A 6,366-nucleotide genomic window follows, 5' to 3' on the forward strand; every position below is an offset into this window, starting at 1 on the left:
TAGCCAGGTTCCCCTCAGCCCCAGCACAGTACCCCACAAACCCCAAGTAGGTAGACAGTCTATAAGTTAGGCAGGTAGGAAGGGAGCCAGGTGAGTAGGGAAGTAGGCAGCTAGGTGGGTAGGTAGACAGCCAGTGGGCAGGTTGCAAGGTCCCCCCCCAATCCCAGCACAGTTCCCCAATGAACAACTCTCCCCCCCCCCCCCCCACCGGTCACTCACTCACTGCTTTGTGCCAGGTTAGGTAAAAAAAAAAAAAATGATACTTACATAGTCCCGCGCAGTTCAGCCTAGAGGTATCCTTCCTTCTCCGCTCGACCACATCCTCTCTCCTCCTCAGGCGGCTTTCAACTATACAGTATATGTGCTTGCGCATACAGTTGAAAGTTCCGCTCGCTTGCCTTGGGATCTGGTACAGACGTCCTCAGTCCCCATTAGTGAATTAGCATGGGCGGAATACATTTTTTATTTTTATTTATTTATTTAGTCTGGCTGGGCTATTTTAAGGTGGTGGCCTGGACCTACAGCTCATCTTCCCATACAATAATCCGTCCCTGCCGACCACTACTACATTTATAACGTATCTTAGTACTATGTTATCTATGTCTTTAGTAAGAAAGGCCCTTTAAACAATTCTTTGGATTCACCATTGCCTTTCATACTGCAATATTTTACTAATCTGTTTCCCCTCAACCATACTGATTCCCCCTAAATTCAACTAAATAATATGCAAATGTATTTATATTTCAACTTAGCCTTTGCCATAATATATTTGATCTGAGTCCTTTGAAGTCATGGGCTCTGGTTCTCATCCCCCAAGGTATTCCGAGTCCTGAGCCCCCCCCCCCCCCCCCCCCTCACATCTCCTCGTTCATGTCTATGTGATCTACAACCTTTATCCTCCTTATCCGAACCCCTCACCAATGTTTCCAGGATTCCTCCTATGCTGCACCTGGATTCTGGAATGCTCTTCCTTGGTCATCAGACAATGAACATTCAATCCTGAAAGCTGGTCTGTCTAGTGGTACTTTTCACAGATCATTACACAGATCTTCCGCAGTCCTTGTTCTTCACACCTTTTCTGCCTCTCGTTATTTCCTAAACATATATGCCATATATAATACTGGTGTAAATGATATCTGTACAAACATTATATTCTGGTATTAGAGCACCACTACATAGACATTGCTTAGCTCTTACTGTTGCAGGTCATTTTTGTGTCAACCACTAAAATGTAATGCAGAACATCACAATATACACTTAGGCTGGAATTCCACTTGTTTATTTTTTTTTTTTTTTTTTTTGGGGGGTGGGGAACGCCAAGAAAAATGCCAATTCAGCCGCATGGCATTTTTTTCATGGCATTTTTCTCCCTTAGGAGTCTATGGGAGTAAAAAAATGGCAAAACAAAATCCCCAAAAAATGCCATGTGGGTTTTAACTTTGGCGTTTTTGCAGGCGGTTTTTATTCTCTTTTGGACTTTAGTGATCGAAAAAAGTGATGGAGATACCTTTTTTAATAAAATTTCGTAGGGTACCATTAAAAAAATTATAAAAAATTGCTTCTCGGCCTTTTGGCTAAGATCAAGTGTAGTATCTGTTCTTATCAGTTTAATATCTGATATGTCCCCTATCTGGGGACCATATATTAAATGGATTTTTGAGAACGGGGGCCGATTTCGAAGCTTGCTTCCGTCGCCCTATGCATTGACCCGATATGGCAGTATCTTCGGGTACAGTGCACCAAAAAAAAAATATTTAAAAATATTTTAAAAAAGATACATTAATGATGGAAAATATTATATTTAACGAAATGTATTTTTTTTTTTTATAACAAAATGTTTATTTTTTTAACAGGTATCAATTTATGTGGGCGGGCAGGGAACAAAAAATGTAGCCAACAATAATAAAAATGTAGTGTGTGTGTGTTTTTCACTTTTTTCTAAATTTTTTAGGTGGCACTACTACTACCAGCATGGAACACATTGTTCCATGATGGGAGTAGTAGTACATGTACTCATTGACAGATCGCCCCGGGTTCCTTTGCGATCCTTCTGTATAATGTATAGATGCGGTGGCCACTCTTCTATGGTCCCCTGCACTGACGTGTGTGTGTGTATATATATATATATATATATATATATATATATATATATATATATATACACCTATTCATATTTCCCACAGAGCTGTGATTGGCCAGATGGTTCCAGCCAATCACAACTCTGTGGGAAATATGAATATGTGTATATATACAGCAGTGCAGGGGACCATAGAAGATCGTCCGGCCTCATCTATACATTATACAGGAGGATCACAGCGGGTGTCAGGAATGACATTTGCTGTGATCTTTCCTTAACTGCAGGTACTACTGCTCCCAACATGGCACAGAGTGCAGTTGAGGAACCTGCAGTTAAGGAGCCTGCAGTTAAGGACCGATCACAGCGGGTATCACTCCTGACACCCGATGCGATCGTCCTATCTATTGCAGAGATGGGGACCGGCTCCATACAGCGCTCCACATCTTTGCTCTATACTCCGGCCAGTGATATGAATAGAACATCACTCATTCATATTTCCCTTTAAGAGATGTGATTGGCTGCAACCATCCGGACAATCACCACTCTGGGCGGAAAATATGAATGAGTGATGTTCTATTCACATCACTGGCCGGAGTACAGAGCAGAGATGTGAGCGCTGTATAGAGCCGCTCCGCATCTCTGCTATATTATGGATGATCACATCAGGAGTCAAGATTGACACCCGGGGTGATATGTCTATTGGTACAGGTACTACTACTTCTATCATGGAACAGTGTGTTCCATGCTGGGAGTAGTAGTACTACCCAACATATTTTGTAAAAAACGCCAAAGGGGCCAAAAATGCTAATTCAACTCAAATGCAAAAATGACAGAAAAACGTAAGACACAGGAAATTGCACTGGCATTTTTTTCTGGTGTTTTTTTCAGTCCAAAAAAAACGCTGGAAAAAAAACCAAGGTGAATCCTAGCCTTAAGCTGCTGCAGAACATAATAATACGTACACACCTCAGCAGCTGCAGAACATTATAATCCACACATCAACTGCTGAAGAACATAATCATACACACCACAAATTCTGCAGAACATCATAATACCCCTCAGCTGCTGTAGTACTGCATAAATCATCTGCTATAGAACATCGTCATGAATACCTCAGCTCCTGCAGAACATTATAATACATACCTCAGCAGCTGTAGTACATTATATTTCACACCTCAACTGCTGAAGAACATAATACACACCCCAGATTCTGCAGAACATCATAATACACACTTCAGCTGCTGCAGAACATCATAATACATCTCAGCTGCTGTAGAACATCATAATGCATAAATCATCTGCTATAAAACATTGTCATAAAAAAAATTATAATACACACCTCGGCTGCAGCAAAACATGGCAATACATACCACAGCTGCTGCAAAACATCACAACACACAACTCAGCTGCTGTAGAACATCATAGTACATACTCAAACTGCTGCAAAACTTTGATAAGAATGATGGTGTTGATTTACTTCAACTAATGAGAGACATGGCTTCAAAAAAGGGGCTCTGCAGCAGCTGAGAATCTTTAATATACTGAATAATATGCTCTGCTATAAATTTGTTTAATGGTCTCTACGAATGCCTGTCCATTGCCTCGTGCTTTGGTACAGTCAGTGACTTCTAATATTCTTATTATTTGCATTGAAGAGGACATTGTCATTTGTTTAATATATATATATTTATAATATTTAATCATTTATATGTACAAACAAATTCTAATGCAATTTGCAATCGTATATTCATTCATTATCTACCGTATGTATGTAGAAATGTGAGGACCACCGTATCTAGTAATTAAGAAATAGAGGAGCTTACAATCTAAAGAAGTGTTGCTCAACCAGGGTGCCTCCAGCTGTTGTAAAACTACAACTCTCAGCATGCTGGGCATGCTGAGAGTTGCAGTTTTACAACAGCTGGAGGCACCCTGGTTGGGAAACACTGATCTAAAGTAAAGTAAAACATAGCTAGCCAGTGTTGTCTCATCTACATGAAAATTGTAGATTCACACTGAAGGCATCAAAACTATGAATTAACACATGTGGAATTATAGACATAACATAACGTGTGAAAATATGTCATATTCTAGGTTCTAGCCACCTTTTGCTTTGATTACTGCTTTGCACACTCATTCTCTTGATGAGCTTCAAGAGGTAGTCACCTGAAATGGTCTTTCAACAGTCTTGAAGGAGCTCCCAGAGATGCTTAGCACTTGTTGGCCCTTTTGCCTTCACTCTGCGGTCCAGCTCACCCCAAACCATCTCGATTGGGTTCAGGTCTGGTGACTGTGGAGGACAGGTCATCTGGCGCAGCACCCAATCACTCTCCTTCTTGGTCAAATAGCCCTTACACAGCCTGGAGGTGTTTGGGGTCATTGTCCTGTTGAAAAATAAATTATGGTCCAACTAAACGCAAACGGGATGGAATAGCAGCCGCTGCAAGATGCTGTGGTAGCCATGCTGGTTCAGTATGCCTTCAATTTTTAATAAATCCCCAACGGTGTCACCAGCAAAGCCCCCCCCCCCCCTACACACACACACACACACACACACCATCACACCTCCTCCTCCACACCGACACACCTATGAAGTGAAAACCATTTCAGGTGACTACCTCCTGAATCTCAACAAGAGAATGCCAAGAGTGTGCAAAGCAGGAATCAAAGCAAAATGTGGCTACTTTGAAGAACCTAGAATATGACATATTTTCAGTTGTTTCACACTTTTTTGTTATGTCTATAATTCCACATGTGTTAATTCATAGTTTTGATGCCTTCAGTGTGAATCTACAATTTTCATAGTCATGAAAATAAAGAAAACGCTGAATGAGAAGGTGTGTCCAAAATTTTGGTCTGTACAGATTATTAATTAAATAAACCCACCAGTATGTATACACCATTCAGATGCTATCTTGCTATGTTTATGGTGATGTACATCGCAGGCAGAGACATGGAGACATATCTAGAGTGAACCCCGTGCACATTCAATCCTCTCTTTATACATTTTCCTCAGTGTAGCATATAGTAATCTGATTTGCAAAAGAAAAAAAAAATAAGAATCTATTTTTGCCGGTTACACAAAGGGCGCACATTTCAGATTGTCCCTGGTAATGAGGAATCTATTTTTATGCCTTTCATTATAAAGGGTCCTTTACACGAGGCAAATTGTCTCTTTTACTCCACTTGGCACAGGTTAAGCATACCACTTATAGAGGAGAAAGCCTTGCATGGTGCTTAATCTGTGTTGAAAATCTGCCAATGTCCAAAATGGCTTGAGGCTTATACACCTGCACTTTTGTTTTGCTGAGCAAGTGTTTGAAAAGTTAATGAAAACCCGAGAAGTCGCTGAATAGTATCTATACCGTAAACTGTAACATTCCAGAACAAGACTATATATAAAGGGGTACTCCGCTGGAAAACATTTTTTTTTCTTAAATCAACTGGTGGCAGAAAGTTAAACAGATTTGTAAATTACTTCTATTTAAAAATATCAATCCTTCCAGTACTTATCAGCTGCTGTATGCTCCACAGGAAGTTATTTTCTTTTTTAATTTCCTTTCTGCCTGACCACAGTGCTCTCTGCTGACACCTCTGTCCGTGTCAGGAACTGTCCAGAGTAAGAGCAGATCCCCATAGCAAACCTATCCTGCTCTGGACAGTTCCTGATATGGACAGAGATGTCAGTAGAGAGCACTTGTGGTCAGGCAGAAAGGAAATTAAAAAAGAAAAGAACTTCCTGTGTAGTATACAGCAGCTGATAAGTACTGGAAGGATTAACATTTTTAAATAGAAGTCATTTACAAATATGTTTAACTTTCTTGTACCAGTTCATAAAAAAAAATGTTTTCCAGTGTAGTACTCCTTTAATCCTGAATAATTAAAAGTAAATGTAACACTTACGTTTCAGAAGACAGGAACATTGGTGGATGTGGATCTGCTGGACCTGTGTGGCAGATGACTCGGACCGTACCAGGGAACGGAGTATAAGGTGCCGCTGGTTTTCACCAGAGCCCGCCGCAAAGTGGAATGGACTTGCTGCGGCGGGCGGCAGCCAGGTCACTACCCCTGGCACGGCTCGACCACACAGGCGGCTGAGGAGATGCGAGGCACAGGAGGGATAAGGCAACTCGTAGTCTGGATAGCAGAAGGTCAGGGCAGGCGGCACAGTAGCACAGTCAAGATGTAGGAGGAGTTCAGTAGGCAGGCGGCAGAGGAGTAAGGTCAAAGTCACAAAGCAAGGGATCAGATATACAGCAAGGCAATACTGAGGAACGCTTTCTCTAAGG

General features: G+C 41.2%; 1 non-coding gene across 1 annotated transcript; it reads left to right on the top strand.

The window, feature by feature from the left end:
- Window positions 1-1,554: 1,554 nt before the first annotated feature.
- On the top strand, window positions 1,555-1,745 carry LOC130363487 (U2 spliceosomal RNA). The gene has a single exon (XR_008891881.1). It is a non-coding gene; the product is annotated as a U2 spliceosomal RNA (small nuclear RNA).
- Window positions 1,746-6,366: the final 4,621 nt, after the last annotated feature.

This window comes from Hyla sarda, chromosome 3, assembly GCF_029499605.1.
Source record: "Hyla sarda isolate aHylSar1 chromosome 3, aHylSar1.hap1, whole genome shotgun sequence".
Lineage (NCBI taxonomy): Eukaryota > Metazoa > Chordata > Amphibia > Anura > Hylidae > Hyla > Hyla sarda.